General features: G+C 38.7%; 1 protein-coding gene across 7 annotated transcripts in view; it reads left to right on the top strand.

Moving 5' to 3' along the window:
* The window catches only part of SPIRE1 (spire type actin nucleation factor 1), a 206563-nt gene that overhangs the window by 983 nt on the left and 191280 nt on the right, over nucleotides 1-14300 (top strand). The window lies entirely within an intron of this gene.

Here is a 14300-nt window from a genome sequence, read left to right as displayed (position 1 = left end):
CTCCGGAGAAGGGGAGTGGGGTCGGTCCCCGGACGCGGGAGGCCGGCTCTGCGCGCTCGTGCTGCTCGCGGCCGAGCCCGGGTGGGATGTGTTCGGCGCTGCAGGCGTTCGCCAAGACCTGGTCGGGGAGGGGGGGGTGTGATGCGCTGGTAGGAGGGCTGCGCTTTCGCAAGGAGCTGTCAGCCGATGGTACTTTTCAAAGACTGGCAACGATATTCCCTCGGTTGGGAATGTAAAAAAATCTGGGCCCTGAGGAGAATGCTGCTATTTTGGGAGAAATGAAGAGGCTGAATTAACATAAAGATAAACAGTACGATTTCCCTGTACATTAATATTTGTTGTGATGAAAAACAAGCTTGTAAAGTAAAAAGTTGACAGGATGTCAGATAAATGGATTTTACTTAGGTCATTATCTAATGTAAATTCTTCAAGATTATCACCTTCCCATCAACATATAGCTACGGCTTACCCAGATATCTATTGATGATGAAGAGAAGATTGATAATAGGTTTCTCCAATCAGTTTTTATCTAATTCAGCATTTTGAGAGACAGATCTATTAAAAGCATTAAAAAAAGAAAATCCACCCTTACTTAAAAAGTTGGTGAAAGTGTCAAAATGCTTAAGGTGAAAGATGTACTTCAGAATTAGTAAAGTGACTTATTAAATTGATTAAAATAGAGAACAGTCAAGAGTATGTTATCAATTCTTTCAGTTCCAACAGAACATTTATTATTTATTTTCGGTGTCAGGTAAACAGACTTTTAGAATTTTAATTTATTTAAAGCCAGTCTTTTTACGATTCTTTTGAAATTATTTCAAACAGGTCTTTTAGTTCATTTGATGTGTCTATTGCTTTTAAACTTGGACAATATTAGTGGGAAATACTTGCAATTATAATTTATTTACAGTGTATTAATATGATATGAAAAGATACTTTCATAAAATACAGCAAAGTCATGCCTTGAGATCCAGTGTTTCAAGGGGAAAAATGGTTATATGCAACCTCCTTTTAGAAGTAGCATTGGTAGTGGTGATTTCCAGAAGGAACAAACTGGATTTACATTGTCCTTGAACTTAATCCCAGAGTTCAAGTTATGTTTGTGGACCTACTAGTAGTTTAGTTGTCAAAGACTAATGGATTCTGGTGGTATTTTTTAAAAAAATCATAACCTTATGTTGAAGTGAATTACTTTTTGCATCAGTCATATGAATGATAACGTGTTGACTTCAATGTAATACATTCTCTCTTTCTGGAGAGAATGGCAGAGTTGTTTCCTGCAGCAGCAGTAATGGACTTGTGATCCATGCTCTTCCTACTTAGTTCTGCTTGTGACCTTTGCTGCCACTTGTGGAGAGAGCCCAAAGTTGCCGATATGGTCTTGAGCATTTTGGGGCTGATTGATTAAAAATTTGGGAAGTTCATACTAAAATAGTGTTTATATTAGATAATTTATTTCTTCTTAGTATTAAGAGTTGTTGTGTGGCTATGGAAGGCACAACGTCTTCTGAACATTTACCCTGATTCTTAAAAACTCTGTATAACTTGGTACTTTGCACACTTGTATAAATTCTATTTTTAAGGAAAAATGGTAATCTTGAACCTCCATTCTAAGAAGCACTTTGTTTTTCATTGTAAGATGTTTAACATGATTGTATGGTGGCAGTCGACAGCATTTGTATTTTCACGTGTTATCCATTGACTTATTTTCTAAATGCAGGTTTAGGAAGTTAAGTGATGTGCTTGAATTCATACTGGTAACTCTTTGAATCAAATCCAGGTCTTTTAACCTCTAGCCTTTGTAGTATTGTGGAATGGAACAAACTTGGTTTCAATTGGAATCATGATTCCTCCCCTTTCTAGCTGAGTGACCTTGAATAAGTTCCTTAATCTCCCTGAGTGCAACCTTCTCATCTGTAAAGTGAGAATAGATCACTTTTTCCCTACGGGATAGAGGTTTAAGTGAGATGGTATGTGTAAAGTGCCTAACGCAAGGCTTGGTATGTAGCAGGTACTCAGTAAGTTTTAGGTCTCTCCGTCTCCTGATCTTGCGGTCCTTTCACAGCACCACGGTGTCTCTGTCCAGCTGTTCTGTAATTTTTACTCAGAATTGGGACACATGTCTAGGTCAGGGATTCTCAGCCTATGCACTGACATTTTTGACTGAATAACTCTTTGTGTGGGGGCTGTCCTGTGCCTGTGTAGGATGTTTAGCAGCATCCCTGGTCTCTACCCACCAGATGCCAGTAATCACCTGCCCCCCTTCCCTGAGTAAACGCTTCAGACATGGCCACCTGTCCCGTGTTGAGAACCATTGGTCTAGCCAATGATGGGTGGTGCCGTGGATTGTGTTTAGTGTGGGGAAATGGATCCCAGCTGTAATCTTCAAGCGTGTGAATCTTTCAGCTGGCCACTGTTCTCTGCTGTTGAGTTGAATAGTTGGTTCTTACCACTATCAGCAGTATCGCTCCATTTAGTCCCATAGGAAGAAATAGCACTTCACACTCATTATTGACTTGTTTTGGAATTGAATGTATCAGTAATTGATTTTATTCTTGTTTTAATAGTATCGACACGTGCAGAGTATTCACATTCAGGTTGAATTAAAAAAATTAGAAATACATATAAGAGAAATAGAAAAATGTGGGAGGCATGGAAATGAAACCAATATTGGAAGAAAACAATGAAGAATGAATAATTTTATTTAGCATTCAGATGTAACTCAAAGTCATTTTACTAACATGGCCATGAAAGCAGTGTGATATAGGACTGAAGGAGATTAAAAAAGAAGGAAAACTAGTTCTTTAGAGAATACCTTAGGAGGAAGAGGTTAAATTATGAATCAGGATCTTAAAATGGGTAGTACATTTTATGAAGTATTTCTGTGATGACGGGAGGGTGATTTGTTGATTAGAATCAAGAGGGTTTATGATTTATCTTAGGTGGCTTACTTAAAATTTTTATTTTCCCCAATGTTTATGAACTTGTAGTCATAAAAAGACCTTATTGTTTGGTAAAAGTTTATTACATACAGGTTGGTGAAGTTTTCATTCACACCATTAATTAATGAGTCAAAGGCACTCAGCCTCTTGATATACAATCTGCTATTTTTAACCAGGGCACTTAACTGGTCTTTAGACACATTTTAGTATACACTTTCTTTAGAAAGTAATCATTGATGGAATTTAGGTTATATTCCAATCTCCACAAGATTATAACTCGTTTTTTTCTGGGATGCCACAAAGAATTATTAATGGTAGTACTAGAGCTTAGAACCATTGCATGGTCTTAGCAGCCTTGTAGACCTTAAATACCCGTCTGACAAAAATAACTTTGTTTCAGATTTGGTTTCAAAATTTTTGATGTACCTTTAGCTTTAGATGTATAAAGAGCACTTGCAAAATTATGAGTACATCTTGTTTTAAAATCATTGTAAGGGTAGTGATAGGTTTTCCTGGGAGGAACAATGAAGGACTGCGTGCATATTAATAAAGGCATCCCTTGGTATAGGGAACATTGGGGCTTTGTTTGGGATTTGAAAAGAGGATGTGATCCGTGAGGCTTCTCAGCAGGGTTCATGCCAGTTTGGTGGGGAAGTGGTCTCGGAATAATATCCTTTTTGAATTTAAAGAGAGAATATTTGCGGAGAAGGTTGAAATAGTGAAAACATATTTAAAACGATTAATTTTTGTTCACTCTTGATATTTTTCTTGAGTGTTTACATTCTGATCATTAAATGAAAGGAATACTTGAGGTGTGTGTGTCCAGGGTAGCGGTTGGGGGTGAATAACAGTATTAGGGGTTGGTGAAATACCTTGTCAGTTAACAGCAATAGGTAAGAATTATTCCATGTGAACAATATGTCCAGATATGTAGGCTTAATTCAATTTTAAAAACATGCACTGAGTCCCTACTACGTGCAAGCAGTGTCCAAGTTTAGTCATTATAGAGGAGAAAACAGAACATAAACAGTGATCAGTTTACCGTGAAGCTAATGCAGGTCAATTTGGAACCTGCTCCCTTACACAGTCTCCTTCTGGGCCCTGGGTTGGGGGGGAGGGGCTTTAACCATGTGTCCAGATGACCATTTGCAAGATTAAGATATTTTAGCTATAATCAGTTAAGATTGCTGTCAGTTTTAACTCCAGTTTACTCTCCAACATACTTCCATTTGGGTTGTGTGAGAATGGCCACAGACATTTTTGGGAGAAATTTTGGAATAATGCATTTGTGGTTTTGTACCTGTATTTCTGCCTTATGCAAAGGAAAACGGTGGAAAAATATCAGTCACATATACATATTGATACGTAAGTAAGTTGGGACTCTTTTGGGAAACGATTTGTCTTACTAAGAGTTTTGACTCAACTTTAGAAGGAAAAGAAATCATTGGTTTACCAAGGACTATATGTTGATAAGAGATGATGAGTTACACTCTGCCTGTTTTATTTGTAAGGTGGGAATCGCTTTCCTGCTTGGTAGGTTCTGTTAAATGGCAACAGTTCCCATCCCACTTTCATAATATTGGAGTCGTATTATATTTCCCATTTGCTTCCTGTTGGCTAAGTAGGAAAAAAAGAAACTACCGTCTCCCAGATTCCTGTTTAAAACTATGAGGAAAATATTGCGTGTTGCTAAATTGCCAAATTTAATGTTTTTTAAATAAATTTTGAGATAATTTTAGATTGAAGAAAAGTTGCAAAAATAGTGCAGAGGGTTCCTGTGTGCCTCTCACCTGTTTCCCTTAATGTTAACATCTTATATTACTGGGTACGTTGGTCAAAACTAACTAATGGCATATCACTATTAACTAAACTTCAGACTTCACTTGGAGTTCCCTAGTTTTTCTATTAGTGTCCTTTTTCTGTTCCAGAATCCCACCCAGGACACCTGGTTGCATTTAGTCATCATGGCTCATTAGTCTCTTCTCTCTGTGGCAGTTTCTCAGACTTTCCTTGTTTCCCATGACCTTGAGAGTCTTGAGGAGTACTGGTTGGGGGTTTTGCAGAATGTCCTTGCATTTAGGTTTTCCTGCTGTTTTCTTGACTAGGCTGGGGTTATGCGTTTGAGCGAAGAGTACCAGAAAGGGGAAGGGCTCCCCTCGTCACACTGGATTGAGGCACATGATATCCATACAGCACCACTGGGGATGTGAGCCTTGTTTGCCAGGTTTCTCCAATAAAGAGTTTTACTGTTTTTCCCTTTTCTATACCTTATTCTTTGGAAGGGAGTTACTGAGTCCAGTCTGCATTCACGGGGCCTCCTCCTGGAGTGGTGAATATCTACTCAGTATTTTTTGGAATTCTTCTGTAAGGAAGATTTGATTCTTCTCCCCATTTACTTATTTATTCAATCATTTATTAAGTCTGGATCCACGTATGTTTTACGCGTTATCTGTTACCATGTTATTTCTTTTGTTGCTCAAATTGTTCAAGCTGTGGCCATTGGAAGCTCCTTCAGGTTGGCTCCCATGTCCCTTTTTTTTTTGGCAGTACGTGGGCCTCTCACTGTTGTGGCCTTTCCCGTTACGGAGCACAGGCTCTGGATGCACAGGCTTAGCGGCCATGGCTCACGGGCCCAGCCGCTCCGCAGCATGTGGGATCTTCCCGGACCGGGGCACGAACTCATGTCCCCTGCATCGGCAGGCGGACTCTCAACCACTGCACCACCAGGGAAGCCCTCCCATGTCCCTTTGATGTGCCCCATCCTTTTGTGTTTTTGAGCACATCCTTACTTTCTGGCACTACAAGATGCTTCAAGGCTTATCATGTGTATTTTCTGCCCCAGCCCTAGAATCAGATATATCTCCAAGGAGCTCAGGGATGGGTGTCCTTGTTGTTACTAAGGTGTTTCTTTTTTTCTTTTTCTTTTTTTTTTGTCTGAGATATACATTATAAAGTAATAACTGGAGTCATGACTTACAACATTATACCAGAACATACAAGATTTTTAGAAATTTCATGTCATGAAATTTCATGTAAACACTTATATTAACATATTTCCCTACAAATAGCCCAAAGAAAGTTTAATATTAGTTGGTTTTTTTGTTTTTTTTATATTGCAGTTTCTTATTAGTCATCAGTTTTATACACATCAGTGTATACATGTCAATCCCAATCACCCAATTCAGCACACCACCATCCCCACCCCACTGTGACTTTCCCCGCTTAGTGTCCATACGTTTGTTCTCTACATCTGTGTCTCAACTTCTGCCCTGCAAACTAGTTCATCTGTACCATTTTTCTAGGTTCCACATACATGCATTAATATACGATATTTGATTTTCTCTTTCTGACTTACTTCAGTCCTTATGACAGTCTCTAGATCCATCCACGTTTCAACAAATGACTCAATTTCATTCCTTTTTATGGCCGAGTAATATTCCATTGTATACATATACCACAACTTCTTTATCCATTTGCCGGTTGATGGGCATTTAGGTTGCTTCCATGACCTGGCTATTGTAAATAGTGCTGAAATGAACATTGGGGTGCATGTGTCTTTTTGAATTATGGTTTTCTCTGGGTATATGCCCAGTAGTGGGATTGCTGGATCATATGGTAATTCTATTTTTAGTTTTTTAAGGAACCTCCATACTGTTCTCCATAGTGGCTGTGTCAATTTACATTCCCACCAACAGTGCAAGAAGGTTCCCTTTTCTCCACACCCTCTCCAGCATTTGTGTTTGTAGATTTCCTGATGATGCCCATTCTAACTGGTGTAAGGTGATACCTCATTGTAGTTTTGATTTGCATTTCTCTAATAATTAGTGATGTTGAGCAGCTTTTCATGTGCTTCTTGGCCATCTGTATGTCTTCTTTGGAGAAGTGTCTGTTTAGGTCTGCCCATTTTCTGATTGGGTTGTTTATTTCTTTAATATTGAGCTGCATGAGCTGTTTATATATTTTGGAGATGAATCCTTTGTCTGTTGATTCATTTGCAAATATTTTCTCCCATTCTCAGGGTTGTCTTTTCGTCTTGTTTATGGTTTCCTTTGCTGTGCAAAAGCTTTGAACTTTCATTAGGTCCCATTTGTTTATTTTTGTTTTTATTTCCGTTACTCTAGGAGGTGAATCAAAAAAATCTTGCTGTGATTTATGTCAAAGAGTGTTCTTCCTATGTTTTCCTCTAAAAGTTTTATAGTGTCTGGTCTTACATTTAGGTCTCGAATCCATTTTGAGTTTATTTTTGTATATGGTGTTAGGGAGTGTTCTAATTTCATTCTTTTACATGTAGCAGTCCAGTTTTCCCAGCACCACTTACTGAAGAGACTCTCTTTTCTCCATTGTATATCTTTGCCTCCTTTGTCATAGATTAGTTGACGATAGGTGTGTGGGTTTATCTCTGGGCTTTCTACCTTGTTCCATTGATCTATGTTTCTGTTTTTGTGCCAGTACTATATTGTCTTGATTATTGTAGCTTTGTAGTATAGTCTGAAGTCAGGGAGTCTGATTCCTCCAGCTCCGTTTTTTTTCCCTCAAGACTGCTTTGGCTATTCGGGGTCTTTTGTGTCTCCATACGGATTTTGAGATGATTTGTTGTAGTTCCGTAAAAAATGCCATTGGTAATTTGATAGGGATTGCACTGAATCTGTAGATTGCTTTGGGTAGTATAGTCATTTTCACAATGTTGATTCTTCCAATCCAAGAACATGGTATATATCTCCATCTGTTTGTATCATCTTTATTTTTCTCATCAGTGTCTTATAGTTTTCTGCGTACAGGTCTTTTGTTTCCCTAGGTAGGTTTATTCCTAGGTATTTTATTCTTTTTGTTGCAGTGGTAAATGGGAGTGTTTCCATAATTTCTCTTTCAGATTTTTCATCATTAGTGTATAGGAATGCAAGAGATTTCTGTGCATTAATGTTGTATCCTGCAACTTTACCAAATTCATTGATTAGCTCTAGTAGTTTTCTGGTGGCATTTTTAGGATTCTCTATAGTATCATGTCATCTGCAAACAGTGACAGTTTTACTTCTTTTCCAATTTGTATTACTTTTCTTTTCTTCTCTTCTCTGATTGCCTTGGCTAGGACTTCCAAAACTATGTTGAATAATAGTGGTGAGAGTGGACATCCTTGTCTTGTTCCTGATCATAGAGGAAATGCTTTCAGTTTTTCACCATTGAGAATGATGTTTGCTGTGGGTTTGTCGTATATGGCCTTTATTATGTTGAGGTAGGTTCCCTCTATGCCCACTTTCTGGAGAGTTTTTATGATAAATGGGCGTTGAATTTTGTCAAAAGCTTTTTCTGCATCTCTTGAGATGATCATACGATTTTTCTTCTTCAGTTTGTTAATATGGTGTATTACATTGATTGATTTGCGTATATTGAAGAATCCTTGCATCCCTGGAATAAATCCCACTTGATCATGGTGTATGATCCTTTTAATTTGTTGTTGGATTCTGTTTGCTAGTATTGTGTTGAGGATTTTTGCATCTATGTTCATCAGTGATATTGGTCTGTAATTTTCTCTTTTTGTAGTGTCTTTGTCTGGTTTTGGTATCAGGGTGATGGTGGCCTCATAGAATGAGTTTGGGAGTGTTCCTTCCTCTGCAATTTTTTGGAAGAGTTTGAGAAGGATGGGTGTTAGCTTTTCTCTAAATGTTTGATGGAATTCACCTGTGAAGCCATCTGGTCCTGGACTTTTGTTTGTTGGAAGATTTTTAATCACAGTTTCAATTTCATTACTTGTGATAGGTCTGTTCATATTTTCTATTTCTTCCTGGTTCAGTCTTGGAAGGTTATACCTTTCTAAGAATTTTTCCATTGCTTCCAGGTTGTCCATTTTATTGGCATAGAGTTGCTTGTAGTAGTCTCTTAGGATGCTTTGTATTTCTGCGGTGTCTGTTGTAACTTCTCCCTTTTCATATCTAATTTTATTGATTTGAGTCCTCTCCCTCTTTTTCTTGATGAGTCTGGCTAATGGTTTATCAATTTTGTTTATCTTCTCAAAGTACGAGCTTTTAGTTTTATTGATCTTTGCTATCATTTTCTTTGTTTCTGTTTCATTTATTTCTGCTCTGATCCTTATGATTTCTTTCCTTCTGCTAACTTTGGGTTTTGTTCTTCTTTCTCTAGTTCCTGTAGGTGTAAGGTTAGATTGTTTACTTGAGATTTCTCTTGTTTCTTTTGTTTGTTTGTTTTGCTGTACACGGGCCTCTCACTGCTGTGGCCTCTCCTGTTGCGGAGCTCCGGACGCGCAGGCTCAGCGGCCATGGCTCACGGGCCCAGCTGCTCCGCGGCATGTGGGATCTTCCCGGACCTGGACACAAACCTGCGTCCCCTGCATCGGCATGTGGACTCTCAACCACTGCGCCACCAGGGAAGCCCTTCTCTTGTTTCTTGAGGTAGGCTTGTATAGCTATAAACTTCCCTCTTAGAACTGCTGTTGCTGCATCCCATAGGTTTTGGATCGTCGTGTTTTCATTGTCATTTGTCTCTAGGTATTTTTTGATGTCCTCTTTGATTTCTTCAGTGATCTCTAGGTTATTTAGTAACATACTGTTTAGCCTCCATGTGTTTGTGTTTTTTACGTTTTTTCCCCTGTAATTCATTTCTAATCTCAAAGTGTTGTGGTCAGAAAAGATGCTTGATATGATTTCAATTTTCTTAAATTTACTGAGACTTGATTTGTGACCCAAGATGTGATCTGTCCTGGAGAATGTTCCATGTGCACTTGAGAAGAAAGTGTAATCTGCTGTTTTTGGATGGAATGTCCTATAGATATCAATTAAATCTGTTTGGTCTATTGTGTCATTTAAAGCCTCTATTTCCTTATTTATTTTCATTTTGGATGATCTGTCCATTGGTGTAAGTGAGATGTTAAAGTCCCCCACTATTATTGTGTTACTGTCGATTTCCTCTTTTATAGCTGTTAGCAGTGGCCTTATGTATTGAGGTGCTCCTGTGTTGGGGGTGTGTGTGTGTGTGTGTGTGTGTGTGTGTGTGTGTGTGTGTGTGTGTGTGTATATATTTATTTATTTATTTATTTATTTGCGGTACGTGGGCCTCCCACTGCGGAGCACAGGCCCCAGATGCGCAGGCCCAGCAGCCATGGCTCAGGGCCCAGCCGCTCTGCGGCATGCGGGATACACCCGGTCCGGGGCACAAACCCGCGTCCCCCGCATCGGCAGGCAGACTCCCAACCACTGTGCCATCAGGGAAGCCCCCATATATATTTATAATTTTTATATCTTCTTCTTGGATTGTAGTGTCCTTCCTTGTCTCTTGTAACATTCCTTATTTTAAGGTCTATTTTATCTGATTCGAGTATAGCTACTCCAGCTTTCTTTTTATTTCCATTAGCATGGAATATCTTTTTCCATCCTATCACTTTCAGTCTGTATGTGTCCCTAGGTCTGAAGTGGGTCTCTTGTAGACAGCATATATATGGATCTTGTTTTTTTATCCATTCAGCAAGCCTGTCTTTTGGTTGGAGCATTTAATCCATTCACGTTTAAGGTAATTATCGATATGTATGTTCCTGTGACCATTTTCTTAATTGTTTTGGGTTTGTTTTTGTAGGTCCTTTTCTTCTCTTGTGTTTCCCGCTTAGAGAAGCTCCTTTAGCATTTGTTCAGAGCTGGTTTGGTGGTGCTGAATTCTCTTAGCTTTTGCTTGTCTGTAAAGCTTTTGATTTCTCCATCGAATCTGAATGAGATCCTTGCTGGGTAGAGTAATTTTGGTTGTAGGTTCTTGCCTTTCATCACTTTAAGTATATCATGCCACTCCCCTCTGGCTTGTAGAGTTTCTGTTGAGAAATCAGCTGTTAACCTTATGGGAGTTCCCTTGTATGTTATTTGTCATTTTTCCCTTGCTGCTTTCAATAATTTTTCTTTGTCTTTAATTTTTGCCAGTTTGATTACTGTGTGTCTTGGCATGTTTCTCCTTGAGTTTATCCTGTATGGGACTCGCTGTGCTTCCTGGACTTGAGTGGCTATTTCCTTTCCCATGTTAGGGAAGTTTTCAACTATAATCTCTTCAAATATTTTCTCTGGTCCTTTCTCTCTCTCTTCTTCTTCTGGGACCCCTATAATGCGAATCGTGTTGCGTTTAATGTTGTCCCAGAGGTCTCTTAGGCTGTCTTCATTTCTTTTCATTCTTTTTTTCTTTATTCTGTTCCATGGCAGTGAATTCCACCATTCTGTCTTCCCGGTCACTTATCCGTTCTTCTGCCTCAGTTATTCTGCTATTGATTCCTTCTAGTGTAGTTTTCATTTCAGTTATTGTATTGTTCATCTCTGTTTGTTTGTTCTTTAATTCTTCTAGGTCTTTGTTAAGCATTTCTTACATCTTCTCCATCTTTGCCTCCATTCTTTTTCCGAGGTCCTGGATCATCTTCACTATCATTATTGTGAATTCTTTTTCTGGAAGGTTGCCTATCTGCACTTCATTTAGTTGTTTTTCTGGGGTTTTATCTTGTTCCTTCATCTGGTACATAGCCCTCTGCCTTTTCATCTTGTCTATCTTTCTGTGAATGTGGTTTTTGTTCCACAGGCTGCAGGACTGTAGTTCTTCTTGCTTCTGCCCTGCTTTTGTTTTCAATACAGAAGAAAAATTGAAATGGTAAAAGTTTTGGTTATTTTTGTTGTTCACACTTCGTTAGATTTGGGAAGTATCTCTGTCTGGTATCTTGCTTTTACTGGCTTGCCCACCACTGTCTGCTTGTATATTCTATTCATTCCTTTGTTTAGCAGTTGTTTATTAAATACCATAGAGCCAAGTTGAGTAGGGAGGCTTGGAGAGAGCAGTCTGCCCAACTGTTTATCAGAAAGGAGATATACCTGGGAACTGAAGCCAGAGGAGCCTGTATTGGGGATAAACTTGGATGGACTGGAGCTGAGGGGAGGTCAGTGAAGTGTGACCTGGTGTCAAGTGTGGATTGACCGAGATGCATAGATGCTCAAGAACTGGTTTGGGCACTTCCCTGGGGTGCAGTGGTTGAGAATCCTCCTGCCAGTGCAGGAGACACAGGTTTGAGCCCTGGTCTAGGAAGATCCCACATGCCACGGAGCAGCTAAGCCCGTGTGCCACAACTACTGAGCCTGCGCTCTAGAGCCCGCGAGCCACAACTACCGAAGCCTGCGTGCCTAGAGACTGTGCTCTGCAACAAGAGAAGCCACCACACTGAGAAGCATGCTCACTGCAATGCACGGTAGCTCCTGCTGTCTGCAACTAGAGAAAGCCCGCACGCAGCAATGAAAACCCAACGCAGCCAAAAAAAAAAAAAAAAAAGAATTAAAAAAAAAAACAACTGGTTTGGGACAAATCTTGTGACCACTGGCCTCCCTCTTGAAAGTACTTCCGGCACCTCTGGGCTAGAGGTGTCCCTAAAATAGCAGCAGAACTGTGCAGAATGTTGACAATCAACCAGATTTGAAATCGTTCCCCATTTTGTAAATGTGCATTTTCTTTTTTAACTTTTTTTTAATGGGTATCACACTTTTTTTTTTTAATATTTATTTATTTGGCTGCGCTGGGTCTTAGTTGCAGCACGTGGGATCTTTAGTTACAGTGTGTGGGATATAGTTCCCTGCCCAGGTATCGAACCCAAGCCCCCTGCATTGGGAGTGCAGAGCCTTAACCTCTGGACCACCAGGGAAGTTCCTACGCATTTTCATTTTAGCTCTGAAGTGTAACATGTAGATAAAATGCTTGTAAAATGTTTTAAACCAAACAAACAAAAGAGATGAAAACTAAGTATCTATCATTGAGGAAATGGTTTTTGGTCTTGTCTAAGTATTTGACTGTTATATGGGATTGTGATTATTTTAGGGGACCAGAAAAATACTGATGTATATAAATAGTAATGCGTATTTATTAGGAAAGGTAGTGGTATTTTCCCTAATTCTAACTTCTGTGTAGTTACTTTCGAGCAGTAGTTTAACAAGTAGTTTTCGAGTAGTAGTTTAACAAGACAAGATTTTTTTTTTCCTGCACGGGCATTGAATTTGTTATTTGGTTTATCTGGTCCAGACTGCTGTTCTCAGGGCAGTATCTAACTGGCATTCTATTAATTTTAAATAGATACCTTGTTTTGCTGCTTGCATTATCCTCATCATACAAAGAAAATACATTAAGAAAATGTTATACCGGATTTTTATGCAATTTGAGCAGTTTTCATCTAGTTGCATGAGAGTTCAACAGCTCTTTTTGGTTTTAGTGATGACAGGCTGGTAATCAGAATTTCTTAAAGACTCTGGTGTATGTTGTATCTATTTGAAGGTAATTAAATCACTGACCACTTCTGTCTAAAAATCTAATTTCTTTTGACATTTCCTCCTCAAAACTTATTTTCTTGGGCTTTTTAAAACTTTTTTGGAAGTTTAGTATACGTACAGAAAAGTGCACAAATCATTAATGACACAATCACGTAAATACCAACCTGATTAAGAACAAAGGAATGTTACAAGTAGCCTTCCACATGTAATCAGTGTCTTAGTTTATCACCATACGTTGGGCTTGCTTGCTTGCTTATGAACTTTATATGTGTGGAATCTTTATGTGTTTTTTGTGTCTGGCTGCTTTTGTTCAACATCATGTTTGTGAGATAAATTACTTGTTGTTGCATGTTGCTTTAGTTTGTTTTTATTGCTATACAGTATTCAACTGCATGAAAAAACCAAAGTTGATTTACCCATTCTGCTGTTGGTGGACGTATGAATTGTTTGAAGTTTTTAGTTATTTCAAATAACATTGCTATGGACACTTCTGAATATATATATGTACTTCTGTTAGGTATATATCTAGTAGACTTGCTGGATTGTTGCATGTGTGTCTCTTGAGTTTTAGTAGATATTGCCAAGCAGTTTTACAAAGTGCTGGTTTCAGTTTCCCTTTCTTACTAGCAGTGTATCTGCTGCTCCACATCCACTCTAATACTTGGAAATGTTATTAAAAAATAAGTTTAGCTGTTTGAATAGTACATATCTCCTAATGGTTTTAAGTTGTGTTTATCTGATGGCTAATCAGGTTGAGTGCCTTTTCATATGTTTATTGGCCTTTTGTGAAGTTTCTGTTCAGGTCTTTTGACCATTTTTCTATTAGGTTTTTTTCTTATAAGATATATAACATAAAAATTACCATTTTAACCGTTTAATTTAATGGCATTAATTACATTCACAGTGTTGTACAACCATCACCACTATATATTTCCAAAATTTTTCACCACCACAAACTGAAACTGTAACCGTTAAGCAGTAACTGCTGGTTTTCCCCTTCCCCAGCCCCTGGTAACTGCAACTCTACTTCTGTTGTTTTTTCTCTCTCCTTATTTTTACATGTTCTGATTTTTGTGTACTC

Source organism: Pseudorca crassidens, chromosome 12 (assembly GCF_039906515.1).
Source record: "Pseudorca crassidens isolate mPseCra1 chromosome 12, mPseCra1.hap1, whole genome shotgun sequence".
NCBI lineage: Eukaryota > Metazoa > Chordata > Mammalia > Artiodactyla > Delphinidae > Pseudorca > Pseudorca crassidens.
This window is presented reverse-complemented; position numbering and strand designations above follow the sequence as displayed.